Below are 16,817 nucleotides of genomic sequence, written 5' to 3'. Positions count from 1 at the left end.
ATCATTTACTGCCCCCCCCCCCCCCCACCCTCCCCTTCCACCAACTTAATAGTAACTAAAACATTAAAACTGTCCTTGAATTAGCTCGGAACTAGGTGCCAATTGATTCAAGCAATCTGGTCAGTTTAACGCAAGCTTTTCAAAACATTTCCCAAAAGAGAACCAGAAACATTATTGACTGAAGTTCAAAGCATTTGCAGGACATAAAATGAGTCAGAGGAATCTGAAAGGGGGTCCTTGAATGCCCCTGCTGAAACCATGTACAAACGCAGGAATGGAGTCTGAAAAGCGCTGCAGCTGAGCGGTAGGACAGCAATAATGTAATCACTTCAATCACGACCTCTTCACAAAATGGACATTATTTCTCAGAGGTACATGCTTTGCAGTGGAGAAAACAATCTATTTTCGCAAGATTGTATCAATTAACCATCAAATTTATAAACTTACAGTGCCATTGAGCAGAAGCAAATCCCTGTCATTAGAGGGTGATAAAAGCATTGCTGTAATTTGGTTCTATACTAGATGATTTTGAACAATTTGTAATACATTTATTTTCTGTAATTATTATTCTGATAATTCCTACAAGTACTCTCAAGAGCCCTGTCAGCCAAGGATTACTGCACAGGATCCGACTAGCCTTTTGTAGTCACTTTAAATTGCAATGAACCATTTTCTTATTTTACTTCAATAATGTCCTTCCAATGGATTTTTGGCGTATATTATATTCTGGACAGTCACTATGTAAAATAATTTCTCTTGAAATAATGGCTGTAAAATTTGTTCCCTGCCAATTTCAAATATAAGCCTCATTGAGGGAAATTGATATATGTCAGGATAGATATCCAAACTAAACTCAAGTGTTTCATGCCCTGTCACCACAAGCAAGAGCAGCAATGCACAAACTCATTGGATAGTTCTGCAAAAAGTTAAACATGACACATATTGCTTGAAAAAAAAATATCAATTTATATCATTTAGTGTTTGACAATGCCAAATACTTTACAGGAGTACTATTAACATAGTCTATCGGCAAATATTTTGTTGGCACCTGCTTTAATATCATTAAGTCAATCAATAAGCACCTGTATATCTTGAAAGCCTTCATCTATATACTGAAACTCTCGTTTGTTTGTTTGTTTGTTCCTGAACTACAGCCAAAACGGTACCCGATAGCGCAGCAATTTTAGGCCCACTTTACTGACGGTTGTCCTTTTGGTGCTAATTGAAGAAGTTTCATTGAAATTGGTTATTTTTTTTAAGTTATTCACATTTTAAAGTTTAAATCTATCTCCTAGGGCAGGAGGGGGAATGGAGGGAGGGGGAGGGAAGATAAGGGGGGTTGATGGGGATGGAGTGGGGGGAGGGGAAGGGGATGGGAGAGGGAGGGGGAGGGGGAGGGGGAGGGGGAGGGGGAGGGGGAGGGGAGGGGAGGGGAGGGGAGGGGAGGGGAGGGGAGGGGAGGGGAGGGGAGGGGAGGGGAGGGGAGGGGAGGGGAGGGGAGGGGAGGGGAGGGGAGGGGAGGGGAGGGGAGGGGAGGGGAGGGGAGGGGAGGGGAGGGGAGGGGAGAGGGGGAGGGAGGGGGAGGGGGAGGGGGAGGAGAGGAGGGAGGGGGAAGAGGGAGGGAGGGGGGAGGGGGAAGAGGGGAGGGAGGAGAGGGGAGGGAGAGGGGGAAGGAGAGAGTGCTGCACCAGTGCAGGAGAGGTTTTGGCCCAACGTGTCCACTTGGTCTAGTATCAACTAACACTCTGCAATTGCTTTATTTGTCAGCTCCTGTCTTTTGTTTGATATAGATAATTTTCCAGACTAACAAGGAAGATGAGAAAGGATTCAATGCATTTAGCTACTCTCTGAAGGATTATTGAAGTGATGTTTAGGGGTGGCAGAGTGGCGCAGCGGTAGAGTTGCTGCCTTACAACGCCAGGGACTCATGTATGATCCTGAGTATGGGTGTTGTCTGTGCGGAGTTTGTACGTTCTCCCTGTAACAGTTTAGATTTTCTCCAGGTGCTCTGGATTCCTGCCATACTCCAAAGATGTACAGGTTCATAGGCTTGTAAAATGTAAAATGTAAGGTAGACACAAAATGCTGGAGTAACTCAGCGGGTCAGGCAGCATCTCAGGAAAGAAAGAATGGGTGACGTTTCGGGTATCGACCCGAAACGTCACCCATTCCTTCTCTCCTGTGATGCTGCCTGACCCGCTGAGTGACTCCAGCATTTTGTGTCTACCTTCGATTTAAACCGGCATCTGCAGTTATTTTCCTACACAAATGTAAAATGTACCTGGTGTGCAGGATAGTGTCAGGGTCCGAGGAATGGTCTCGACCCAAAACATCACCCAATCCTTCTCTCCAAAGATGCTGCCTGCCCCGCTGAGTTACTCCAGCATTTTGTGTCTATCTTACCAGCATCTGCAGTTCCTTCATTCACACAGTGTCAGTGTATTGGGTGATCGCTGGGCGGCACGGACTTGGTGGGCCAAAGGGCTTGTTTCCGCACTGCATTTCTAAACCCTAAAGCCTAAAGCCAAGTGTTTTCCTATAATCTAAAGTTGATTTGAGAGGATATGGTGAAGTGTAGTTGCCCCAGAATCTAAAGTTTATTTGAGAGGGTTCGGTAGAAGTATTGCAGTAGGTTTGGTTGCAAGAACAGCAAAATGAAGTGGAGATAAATTAAATGACAACTCTGTCAATTTGTTCACTCTTCAAACTAATGGGCTTGAAGTGAAATATCTAGAGTCTAAATTTTGGACTGAGTACAATGCAAGCACAAGTATATTCTGTGGCAATCAATTTTATCCCCTGCTTGGCAAAAAACAGCACAAGCCAAGGCTTGTAATGGCTGGGCTTTTCCTTGTCACCGACCCAAAACATTCCTGCTCTCCCCTAACTTAACTTGCCTGAGTTCGGGCATAGGAAAGCCACCATCATCATCATCTTGTAAACACCTACATGTCATTTTACCAAAAGCCCTCTCAGCCTGTTAGGCCTCAAACCCCTCAGAGAGAATGTTTGTGGCAACAGCAATCATGGTCGCACAGTGGCAGAGTTGCTGCCTTACAGCACTTACAGTGCCAGAGATACAGGTTCGATCCTGACTACAAGTGTTTTCTGCGTGGAGTTTATATATTCTCCCCATGACTTTGTGGGTTTTCTCCGAGATCTTCAGTTTCCTCCCACACTCTAAAGACATACAGGTTTGTGGGTTACTTGGCTTGGTATAAATGTAAAATTGTGTGTCTCGGTTAGTGTTAATGTGCAGGGATCGCTGGTCTGCGCGGACTCGGTGGACCGAAGCGCCTGTTTCCACGCTGAATCTCTAAAACTAAACTAAACTAACAATCCTGGTGGCTATATTAAACAAAATGTGTAATATTTCCTTTGAGCTAAGAGGAACAGTGTGCTTTGAGCTTCACCTATCCCAGCTCTGCACCATCATGGATATAGTAATAGCCCTTCAGCCTCTCAGTGCCTATTTATCTTGTTGCAGCTATTTCTGGTGAGTCCCTGTTGCTGACTGACCCTCATGGCCCACAAGTATTCACTCCGACTGCAATGATAGCATTTCCAATGGCCTCAGCCCTAATTCTGCGGTTTTAAGAGGAATAGCAGAGTCCAGGATGGTGGCAGCAGAGCAAGCAACACAGTTATTTCTTTTAATATCAGGACAGTTCAGATAACTGGAAATAAACGAATACAGATTTCCTAAAGGGTGATAAAACGAGAAAAGATTATGGAGATGCAGGTGGGAAGGTATCACAGCCTTTGCAGGATTTGGGAACAAGAATGAAAATTTATAACTCTTAAACTTTGCTTAAAAAGCAACCAGCATAGGTTAAGTTTAGACACAAAAAGGTCAGGCAGCATCTCCGGAGAAAAGGAATAGATGACGTTTCGGGTCGAGACCCTTCATCAGACTGAGAGTCAGGGGAGAGGGAACTGATAGATATGAATAGGTACAAAGAACAAATTAATGAAAGATATGCAAAAGGACAAATCATGGAAACAGGCCCTTCGGCCCACTGAGCCAATGCCGACCAGCGATCACCTATACACTAGTTCTATCCTGCACACTAAGGACCATTTACAGAGGCCAATTAACTTACAAGCCTGTTTATTCACAAAATGCTGGAGTAACTCAGCAGATCAGGCAGCATCTCGGGAGAGAAGGAACGGGTGACGTTTCGGGTCGAGACCCTTCTTCAGACTGATGTCAGGGGGGCGGGACAAAGGAAGTATATAGGTGGAGACAGGAAGATAGAGGGAGATCTGGGAAGGAGGAGGGGAAGGGAGGGACAGAGGAACTATCTAAAGTTGGAGAAGTCGATGTTCATACCACTGGGCTGCAAACTGCCCAGGCGAAATATGCGGTGCTGTTCCTCCAATTTCCGGTGGGCCTCACTATGGCACTGGAGCCATGACAGAAAGGTCAGACTGGGAATGGGAGGAGGAGTTGAAGTGCTCAGCCACCGGGAGATCAGTTTGGTTAATGCGGACTGAGCGCAGGTGTTCAGCGAAGCGATCGCCGAGCCTGCACTTGGTTTCGCCGATGTAAATAAGTTGACATCTAGAGCAGCGGATGCAATAGATGAGTTTGGAGGAGGTGCAGGTGAACCTTTGTCTCACCTGGAAAGACTGTTTGGGTCCTTGGATGGAGTTGAGGGGGGAGGTAAAGGGACAGGTGTTGCATCTCGTGCGGTTGCAGGGGAAAGTGCCCGGGGTTGGGGTGGTTTGGGTAGGAAGGGACGAGTGGACCAGGGAGTTATGGAGGGAACGGTCTCTGCGGAATGCAGAGAGGGGAGGGGATGGGAAGATATGGCCAGTGGTGGGGTCCCGTTGTAGGTGACGGAAATGTTGGTGGATGATATGTTGGATCCGCTGGCTGGTGGGGTGGAAGGTGGGAACAAGGGGGATTCTGTCCTTGTTGCGAGTGGGGGGAGTGGGAGCAAGAGCGGAGCTGCGGGATGTAGAAGAGACCCTAGTGAGAGCCTCATCTATAATGGAGGAGGGGAAGCCCCGTTTTCTGAAGAACGAGGACATCTCGGAAGCCCTAGTGTGAAACACCTCATCCCGGGCGCAGATGCGGCATAGACGGAGGAATTGGGAGTAGGAGATAGACTTTTTGCAGGGGACCGGGTGGGAAGAGGTGTAGTCCAGATAGCTGTGCGAGTCAGTGGGTTTATAGTAAATGTCCGTCACTAGTCTGTCTCCTGTGATGGAGATGGTGAGGACCAGAAACGGGAGGGAGATGTCGGAGATAGTCCAGGTATATTTAAGGGCAGGATGGAAATTAGAGGTGAAGTGTATGAAGTCAGTGAGTTCTGCATGGGTGCAAGAGGTAGCACCAATGCAGTCGTCGATGTAGCGGAGGTAGAGTTCGGGGATGGGGCCAGTGTACGTCTGGAACAGGGATTGTTCGACGTACCTGACAAAGAGGCAGGCATAGCTAGGGCCCATGCGAGTGCCCATAGCTACGCCTCTGGTTTGGAGGAAGTGGGAGGAGTCAAAGGAGAAGTTGTTGAGGGTAAGAACCAGCTCTGCTAGGCTAACTTACAAGCCTGCACGTCTTTGGAATGTGGGAGGAAATTGGAGCATGCAGAGGAAAGCCACATGGTCACAGGGAGAACGTACAAACACCATAAGGACAGTACCCATAGTCAGGATCAAACCTGGGTCTCTGGTGCTATAAGGCAGCAACTCTACCGCTGCACCACTGTGCCGCCCTGTGGTGCATAAAAGTGAATGGTGCACATGATTTATCATATCATATCATGTCATATATATACAGCCGGAAACAGGCCTTTTCGGCCCACCAAGTCCGTGCCGCCCAGCGATCCCCGTACATTAACACTATCATACAACCCACTAGGGACAATTTTTACATTTACCCAGCCAATTAACCTACATACCTGTATGTCTTTGGGATGTAAAAATGTATATCTGCTCATAGTTATTTATTAGGCTAGATGGAACTTCTTCAATGTGTAGGAAGGAACTACAGATGCTGGTTTACACCAAAGATAGACAAAAAAAGGCTGGAGTAACTCAGCAGGACAGGCAGCATCTCTGGTTAGAAGGAATGGGTGACGTTTCAGGTCTAGACCCTGACCCGAAACGTCACCCGTTCCTTCTATCCAGAGATGCTGAGTTACTCCAGCATTTTTGTCTATCTTCTAGATCATTTTCAAGTTTGAGATTGTCCCTTAAATATACAACCTAACTTTTCTACTGTATCAATTGCAAACATCCTATTTGAATGCAATTTTATACAATTTGTAAGAGAAACAAACATTTAACAATATTGAAAGATGGGAAAACTAATTTGCATGAAGTAGCATTTTATAAATTAGCTTTATGGCAGCTTTATGGATGTAACAACAGGGTCATAATCTCCCTGAGATCTTGCTCGTGAAGTGCTGTTCATATTCTTTTCCCTGAGGCATTTGCAAGTACATGTTCATTTAAGAGCTGGACTTGTTTTTTGCTTTGTTTTTATATATTTAGACAGTGTCTTAGGTCTCAGCGTTTCATTGCACTATATTGCCTTTCCAGGCAGTTTAATCCTTTGAGAACTGTGAAGTACAGCTTACAGCAAAACATAGGGTTTTCATTAGAAAGCAGTTGCCAATAAACACACCTGGCTACTTTTAGTGTAGTGCACAAGTACTTTAACATGGCTAGTTATTGCAGTAATTTAATCCCTTCTTTCTTGATGATACTGTAGCTTATGACAAAGCACATTAATACCAACCCTTGTGCTGAGATGTTGTAGTTCTTCATTCCTTTTATCTAAGCAAGTAATTCACAATATTTTTATGGCAGGGGATTGCACCCATGGAATTTTCAGGGCACTGTGGATGATGTCTGCATGTTTAAGCATGTAAAAATGCTCACCAGCTCTGGTAAACTTTCCATGTCTTCCTCTGTTTTACTTAATAGTCCTATTCAAAATTGAGGAATAGGATTTATTTTTCAAAGTGTGGAGATTGATAATTTGCTGGCCAGTTATTTTTGTCATTCTTAACTTATTCTATGCACTGTGGGGAAACCCTGTTAAATGTATAATAATGACAAAAATGTACTTTGTGCAACAGGCGAACTGACCTTTTCACCCGCAGGAAGGCTAATTTTGAATGTTATTGATGTCAGGGGCAGGATCTGCCATTAACTTTCATGTGATTTGATTATACCAGATGTTAAGTAATTTTCAAGGCCTGCTTGATTGGCCTGGTAAAACAGCACTGGATGTTAAAAAGTCTGCATGTTCTCATCAAAAACAAGCAATTTGTCAGAATCTTGCAATTCTCCTAGAATTTGATGGGCGTGGGGATTGTGGGTGATTTGTGTACATGTTGTGAGATATTTTCTGAAATACCATCTTTTAGGTTTCTTTAAATATCTGAACATTTTGTTTCACAGTATCTTTCCGCAAAGACCGTTGGCTCATTTTTTATTTCTAAACAGGTATTTTAATGCATACATTAGTGGTTGTTCTAGTTGTTAGTGCAAATGTCCATCTGCTTTGCTGAAAGAAAATGCAAAACTTTTCTATACTAATTATGTTCAGTTTTTAGCACCATATTATAGAAAAGATGTTGTCAAGCTGGAAAGAGTACAGAGAAGTTTACAAGAATGTTGCCAGGACTAGAAGGTCTGAGCTATAGGAAGAGGTTGAGTAGGCTGGGACTATTCGTTGGAGCGTAGAAGGATGAGGGGTGATCTTATAGAGGTGTATAAAATCATGAGAGGGATAGATCGGGTAGATGCACAGAGTCTCTTGCTCAGAGTAGGTGAATCGAGGACCAGAGAACATAAGTTTAACATGAAGGGCAAAAGATATACTAGGAATTTGAGGGGTAACATTTTCACCCAAAGGATGGTGGGTGTATGGAACGAGCTGCCAGAGAAGGTAGTTGAGGCAGAGACTATCCCAACGTCTAAGAAACAGTTAGAGAGATACATGGATAGGACAGGCTTGGAGCAATATGGGCCAAACGCAGGCAGGTGGGACTATAAATGGGACATGTTGGCCGGTGTGGGCAAGTTGGGCCTCGCTCTATGACTCTATGACTCCAATAGAAAACAGAAGTTATTGAAAATACTCAGCAGATCATGCAGCATCTGAAGAGGTTTCATATCAACACTCCACCACCAGCACTGATATTCAAAGTGATTGCAGAATGCCTCACCATCAGAATATCACTTAAGTGCAAAGTAACAGATCATTTTTCATTATGCCTTTCTGTAATATATTTCCATCCAACTCTAGGCAGAATAAGGGCAAGATGTGCACATGTTTTACACAAGTCAAATCTTTTATCTTTTTTGTTTGAAAATCCATTGCATCAACAACAATAAACATGACTAACATTACTTAATAAGAGAATAAAACCCATGGGAATGAAAGTAGAATAAATTTAATAATGTTCACAGTCCAATAAAACACAAAACATAAGCTTCAATTAATTTGCTTATGTATTGTAACCACCATTAAATGTGCAAGGCTCATTGAAGTTTAAATATGCTCAGGCATGAAGGCATCATACATGGTACACCAAATTGCATATATAGCCCCATTCCTGCCATAAAGTTATTCATTTCAGTATTTTGTGGTCTTCTCAATGCTCTCCTCTGTCATACAGTTACAGATCTCAGACAATAAAGCAATCCACAGCATTGCATCCACCACTCACGAGAAGTTCTTTCACTAATTGTTTGTTTGCAGAATACTCAAGAACTGCCACTTGTCTGAAAATCTCTTCCAAACCTAAGGCTAAAGAAATACTATTTCAGATTCAGAATTTAATAGTGGGTCCATTATTCTTATTATAATTGTTGTAACAGGTTAAGAGAACTACAGTCAAAGCATCATTGACTCGTCCCAACTCGTCCTTATCAACTAAATTGCTTCACTGAGCTGGTCCCATTTGCTAGCACCTGGACAGTATCTCTCCATACCTCTCCATGTTTTTTTTAAATGACGTAGTTGTATTCACCTCCACGACTTCTTCTGGCAGCTCTTTCCATGTCCACTGTGTAAAAATGTTGTCCCTCAGGGCCCTTTTAAATCTTTCCTTTCTCATCTTAAGCCTGTACCCTCCAGTTTTTGATTCCCTGTCCCCCGGATAATGACTGTGGCTATCACCTTATTTATACCCCTTATGGTTTTATATATCTCTATAAGGTCACCCCTCGGTATCCTTCAATTCAGGGAAAAAAGATCCAGCCTATACAACTTCTCCTTATAACTCAAATCTTCCAAACCCAGTATCAGCCTCATATATCATATTTATTCCTTTTCCAGTTTAATGACACCCTTCCTACAGTGGGATGACTGGAACTGTACACGGTACTACAAACGTGGCCCCACCAATGTTTTGTATAGCTGGACCATGATATCCCAATTCTTAAAAACAATATTCTTGCAGATGAAATCCCCCATGCCAAAACAGGTTTTTTCCCCACACAGTTTATTTATGTTGCCACCTTCATGGAACAATATATCTACAGTCCTAGGTCTCTCTGTTGTACAACACACCCCAGAGTCCCACTATTTATTCTATATCCTCCCCTGGTTTGTCCTCCAAACTGAAATATCTAGAATTTATCTGAATCAAATTCCATCCACAATCCATTTTCCCATTGGTCTAGTTGATTATGATCCTGTTGTAATTGTACATAATAAGCTTCTTCACTGTCCACTGTGCAACCAATTTTAGTGTCACCCACAGACTTTTTAATCATGTTACCTGCATTCATATCCAAAACGTTAATGTAAATAATGAACAACATTGGATCCAGCACCAATTCCTGTGAAACACACTTGTTTCAGGTCCCAGCTCAGAAAAAACAACCTTCTACCTCCACTCTCCATCTCCTGCCTTCAAGCCAAATTTTATATTCAAATGACTAGCTCGACCTGGAACCCTTATGATCTAACCTTCAGCCTTGTTAAAGTTCATATAGATAATGTCGACTGCACTATCCTCATCAATCTCTTTGATCACCTCTTCAAAAAACTCAATCAAATTGGTGAGACACGATTTTGCATTCACAAAGCCATACTGGTTAAACCTAATCAGTCCTTGCCTCCCCAAATGTATGGAGATCCTATCCCTCAGAATCTCCAAGGTAAGTTACTCACCACTAATTTGTCTTTCGTTCACATAATTTTTATTTCTTAAATAAAGACACAACAGGAGCTGCCCTTCATTCCTCCAGCACATCCCCTGTGACGATCAATGATGCAAATATCTCTACAGGGATGCAGCAATTTCTTCCTTAGCCTCCCACAATAATCTGGGATACACTTGGTCAGGTCCTGGGGATTTGTCTACATTCATGCAGTACCTTTTCTTCTGTGATGTGGACCTTTTTCCAAGACATCACTATTAACTTCCTTGAGTTCACCTGCATCTATGTTTTCTCCATGGTAAAAAAAAAGCCTGCTCATTTGCTTTCTCCCTGTCTTGCAAACATATGCAAAAGGTTGTTCAATTATTAAATGTACAGTTGGCTATGTTGAACTAATTCCTTACGCTACAAAGTACTCTTGCCTACAATCCAATCTCTGCTTTCTCTTAAATTGTCCAATGAATTTATTCGGTGCTGGATTTTGTTTTGAAGTCTCTGGAATGTTGGTACTATGGAGGAGGATTGCTAATAGTTGTACTTCTGGAAATGCTGAGTCTCAATGCCTTAATGCTGACTGGGAATTATTCTTTGCCTTGCAGTGCAGTGTATCAGTTTCAGTCTTGGTTTCAATGTTGAAGTACCATCTGGTGTATTCTTAAAAAGTCACAGAGCCTGAAGCAGGCACATGGGTGTACATTATGTCTGCACTTGGAAACACATTAAGAGGTATTCTCACTGTCCACCCCCCCCCCCCCCCCCCACCCACCATTATATTCTTTACATTTCTGTCAAAATATAATAATGCACCACATGAGGCTCAGTTCAGTTGTTCTATAGAAAATAGTTCATAGGAATATCATTTGATATTAAGTTTCATAGCATGAAAAGTATCGTGAAACAAGAACAGCTTTTAGTCTTTACATTAAGATTTATAAACCAACATCAGCAGCTAAACATCTTTGAAAAAACTGATGGCAGTCAGCAGAGAAACAACGTGTTCGCCACCGAACCCAGAGGAAAAACGTCCTTTTTGATGTAATTTGCTGTGAGGCATCATTTCAGTGGGATGCGTCTCATCAGCAGCTGTGAGGTCAGCGCGGAGTCTGAGCAGCCCGTCGCTGCTACAAATTCCAAGAAGCAAAATAAAAAATGGAATACACCCATGTAATTAGATAGAAACTGAAATATCAAAGCTAACAATACTTTAAAATGTTTCAAAATCTATTATATTCCAAAATATATGGGGTATTACAATCCACATGTAATAATTTGTTCAGATGCAGAGTAATTACGAGCACACCATTTAAACCCTCATACTGTAGCTCACATGCATCAAAACTGCATTATTTTCAGAATATTTTACTGAAGGACTAAATGTGTAGGGAACTACAGATGCTGGTTTACACCGAAGATAGACACAAAATGCTGGTGTGACTCAGCGGGACTGGCAGCATCTCTGGAGAGAAGAAATGGGTGACATTTCAGGTCGAGACCCTTCTTCAGTCTGAAGGGTCTCAATCCGAAATGTCACCCATTTCTTCTCTCCAGAGATGCTGCCGGCCCCACTGAGTCACTCCAGCATTTTGTGTCTATCTTTACTGAAGGACTAGTTTGTTTATGACAATTCAACTGGTTTCCACTGCATCCCCCAAAAGCTGCCACGGGTTACAAGCTGTGGGGGGAGGGCAACTGTTGTCAGAAATTCACGCCATAATTATGTGTGAGCAAAATCTTAAAGTTACTGCAAAGCAGAGTGAGCCACCAGCAACAATCAGAACTCATGAAGCATGAGGCACCCCAACCCAGAATGAGGTCAAAAGACTCAAAATTGTTTCTAAAGTTCTCTGATGGAGGTATTTGACAACTGTGAAACATTAAATCTAAACAGTTAAAGCACATCTTTTTCAATACATTAAATTAATAAGACTAAGTACCAGAAATCAATTAAAAGGTTTTACCTGGAGCCTGGCTCCCAATGCATTAGGCTGAGCCAGTAATGATTAATACAGGGCCTCGCTCAAAATCACTGTTTGACTCCAGAGATCAGGCCCCACCCCTGCTCCACAGCAGTCAAAACTTTCATACAAATTAAAGGTCCATAAACCTTCCAATGTTCACAAATATACAGCGAAAAAAGCAGGAACTATTAAAATGTAAAAACAATATTCTGATTTTTTTTCAATTAAATACCAAAACAAACAGACATTCTTACAAATAACTAATTACACCTAAACGGATTGATTAATTAAATCAGCGTGAAAGGTTTACTTATCATCTTCTGAGAGCTGTTTCTACTCAATGGCTTCATTGAAGTTACTGTACTTGCAGCAAATTTAGCTAGCGGCTGAGGTCACATAGAGGAAATAGTCATGGAGTGATATAGTGAGGAAAGTGGACTTTTGGCCCAACTTGCCCAGACCAGCCAACATGTCCCAGCTACACGTGTTCCACCTGCCTGCCTTTGCTCCATATCTCTCCAAATCTGTCCTATCTATGTTCTTGTCTAACTGTTTCTTAAACGATGTTAGTCATGTTTATTGTTGTTGATGCAATGGATTTTCAAACAAAAAATATAAATGTTTGACTTGTGTGAAACATGTGCACATCTTGCCCTTATTCTGCCTAGAGTTGGATGGAAATATATTACAGAAAGGCATAATGAAAAATGATCCCAGCCCCAATTACCTGGCAGCTTGTTCCACACCCCCACCGCCCATTGTGTGAAAAAGTTACCCCCTCAGGTTCCTATTAAATCTATTGCCCTTCACCTTAAACTTATGTCCTCTGGTCCTCGAAATGTGCCAATACTGACTTAAGTCCATGCTAGCGATGGACATCAAGACTTCTAAAGAGAAAAGGAGAAAATAGAGTCAACAAGCACTGTCTCCCAAGCACGAGATTTACCCCAATAGAATGGCCCAAGGCAATTCCTGGGAGTGCTATAGAGTGAAATTTGATGCAAGCCGCATACCCCAGGTACATCTCATCAGCTGAAATCCTCCATAGAAAGAGTGAAATAGAAGCATTTTTTGAAGACTTTTCCAAATTTGTAATCATTTCCATCTGACTTGGAATTGCTTCACTTTTAGATTATGTTTCATTGCGAGAACCCCTATATTAACCTTTCATTAAGTAGAACATATAGGTATCAAAAAAGAAACCACTTGTCCTCAATACATAATAATGTTGGAAAACAAAGTCATTTTCTTTGAAAAACATAATTGACATAATCTGCAAATTTTCAAATAAACAACAGAAAATATTGCTGCTGTTCTAGAGCACCTAGCGTGGTAAACTGCAGTTACACTTAGGCATTGCACATGGATTGAAATGACTCCCATTGAATTCACAAGTTCACAAGTTCACAAATTATAGAAGTAGAATTAGGCCATTCAGCCCATCGAGTCTACTCCGCCATTCAATCATGGCTGATCCCTGCCTCCTAATCCCGTTTTCTTGCCTTCTCCCTATAACCCTTGACACCCGTTCTAATAAAGAATTTGTCTTAAAAATATCCACTGACAGCCTCCACAGCCCTCTGTAGCAATGAGTTCCACAGATTAACTACCTTCTGACTAAAGAAGTTCCTCCTCACCTCCTTTCTAAAAGACCGCCCTTCTTCAGAATTCTGTCATGTGGTTGAATCCAAACTGGCACAGACCTAACCAGGGCTGCTGTGCAGCTAATCCATCATAAGACATAGGAGGAGAATTAGGCCATTCGGCCCATTGAGTTTAATCCGCCATTCAATCATGGCTGATCTATTTTTCTTCTCAACCCCATTTTTCTTCTTCCTGTAACCTTTGACGTCCTTCCTAATTACCTTTATTAAACTGGAGATGGTGAGGCTGAGATAGGCTGGCAGTGACAGATCCTTGGAATGAGTGGATTGTAGAGTAATGGATAGTAATGATGCATGAGGGGGTCAGTGCGGATTATGCAGTTAGGGTGCCCTCAGGATGAAGGTAAAGTTATTGACTTAACTGATAGTTGTGTCAATGCTGTACTGGTCTAGAAAACAAGGTATTCCTAAGAGTGCTCACTGATGTTGGCTCTTGAGGCAATACTGTCCAAGTTCCCTCATAATGCCACCAAAAGGCCACAAAACCTTAAGACATAAAATCTGGAGGAGTTCATTCAGCCACTTGTCCCTGCTAATTACTAAAATCGTGACTAATATTTTACCGCAAAGCCATATTCTTGTACTAAACCCATATCTTTTAATTCTCTTAATATCCAAAATGGCTCTGTCTTGAATATACTCCCTTACTAAGGTTCTCATTTCTGTTCTAAGTAGCCTGCATAAATTATTTTACTTTCAGAGTCCTAATCATCTACATGATGGGAACACAACATTTTTACTTTTATGCTAAAACCTCTTGCGAAAATAAGTCAACTAACTGGTTGTGTTCCTAATTACTTGATGTTCCTGCACGTTAACTATTGAGTGATTCATGTACATCCAACTCCCACTGAATCCCAACACCTTTCGATTTATCACCATTAAAACTCTGTTTTCTGATTTATTTTTCTATTGAAAAGTCTAATATCTTATTTTCCACATTATATTCCATTTGCCCTTTCACATAACCTATATGTGTTCTCAAGAAGTCTCTCTGCAATCTGTTCAAAGCCCACAGGGCCACCCAGCTTTGTAGCAGGAGCAAACTTGATTCCCACATCCAAATCATCAATGTAGGCTGTGAAGTGAGGGGGCCTTAAGATCAATCCATGAGCACTCCACGTTCACTCATCCCCCAACCCCAAAATGACTCATTCATTCCTACATTGTTTTCTGTTCATTAAACAATCCTCAATCCATGCCAGCATATCATCTCCAAACCCTTGTGCCCAGATTTCTGTTAATAACATCTTGCATGACACCATATTGAAGGCCTTTTTTGAAGGTTCAAATACATCACATCAATTGGTTTCCCTGTATCTATTATGCTAATAACTGCCTCCAAAAAAAATCTTTCAGATTTGTCAAATATGTATTCCTTTTCATAAATCTACATCCAAACCTATTTCTATGATCTCTGCTGCCACTTCCTTAATAATAAATGTCATCATTTTGCCTTTGTCAGTCTAATAGGTCTGTGTCCCTGATTACTCTCCCCATCCATAGGTGACTCATGCCCAGAAAGACCCGGTCAATTTTTGCAGAATGTCATGAAATGACCTGGAAATGATCATTATTGTGTTTCATTCCAGAAATAAAGCGAGTCTCAATGGTGATTGAAATTGCATCGTGCAAATCAATTTCTGGACAGTTTTATTTTGTTACCTGTTTTAATATAAGCATAACACACATCAGAGGGTGAATAACAGAACATTAATTTGTTATGCTTTCTCAGTAGTTCTGTGGTAATCTGTTTCAAAAACACAAATGTATACCAATTAAACATCACCTCACTGGATGTGCTGAAAATACGGGATGGTGAAGGATTCTGAATTATTCAGTAGCTTGTTATGCCCCCAGACTTGATTGGTTCCCTCTAAGATGTTTCCCATAAAAATGAATTCCCATGGTAGCTGAGGAGCTAGGCTTTTTATGATGTCCATAAAATGGAAGAGCAGGGCTTTACTTGAACTAATAATATCATGGTTGCATCGAGTGATTGATGATCTTTAAAAAGGGCTGGATTGGTTTCATCTTTCTTCACATTTTATCACTGACTTGTTCCCAGTCATGTGCAATCACAAAGGCCAAGAGATGTAACAAGTGTTTGATATATGATACTTGAGACACTTTTGTCAGAACTGCATTCATTTTAAAACAGACTCATGTTTGATATTTAACTTCAACATGTACATATTGTTTCTTTTTTATTTCATTTTCAGCCCTTGGAAATGTGTACTGTTGAGGGTCAGGTCAAGAGGGAAACCAAGAGCAATGGTGAGTTATGCCAGATAAATAAATAAAAATAGAGAAACAAAGAATCAGGCACATTTTATTTAGAGGAAGAGACTGTTATCTTTTATGTAACAGAAGAGGTTTATAATGTATGCATGAAATCACTGCAAATTAGCCTTTGTTTGATTTGGGTGGATAGAAAGGAGGGTGTTTTGTCAAAAGAGAATAGAAACAAATGAGGAGATACCAAGAGTTAGTTTTGAGAGACCTTGCTGGAATCATTCCTATTCAAAAAAACAACAATAAACTAACAGCTGGGCCAGTGGATGTTTTGTGTCTCCCTTCATATTAACTCCCTTCATGTGGTTTTATTTGCCTCCACACCAGCTTACAAAAATGTTAATATATCTTTTTATTTTGACATTTGGAGCACTATCGCAATGTTGTTTAACAAAAACAACTGGGGTGCCTGCAATTAATTTCTGCTGCGGACTGGTATTCTTGGACTGGCTACCACCCCCCCCCCCCCTCCCCCTTTGGAAGGGGAGTCATGACAGAAAGGATTTTGATTGAATGAGAGACAATTCATTATACAATTCAGCAGCAACTAAAAGTGGCTCGGGGTGTCAGCCCCAGCTCCAGTGCTTCAATGCTAATGAGAGTCATTGCATATTCATAACCCTAAGTACAGTCAGCTTCTTGTAAAAACTTTTGTCACCCAGGCTTCACGGCATGAGCAGAGCAGCACACTGTTCATGTTGTGGAGCTTCCGTCATCCAAGCACAAGAACAAGATTGATTGTGTTTCAACGCAGTTTGACAGGGAGCTA

Source organism: Rhinoraja longicauda, chromosome 3 (assembly GCF_053455715.1).
Source record: "Rhinoraja longicauda isolate Sanriku21f chromosome 3, sRhiLon1.1, whole genome shotgun sequence".
In the NCBI taxonomy this organism is placed as follows: Eukaryota; Metazoa; Chordata; class Chondrichthyes; order Rajiformes; family Arhynchobatidae; genus Rhinoraja; species Rhinoraja longicauda.
This window is presented reverse-complemented; position numbering follows the sequence as displayed.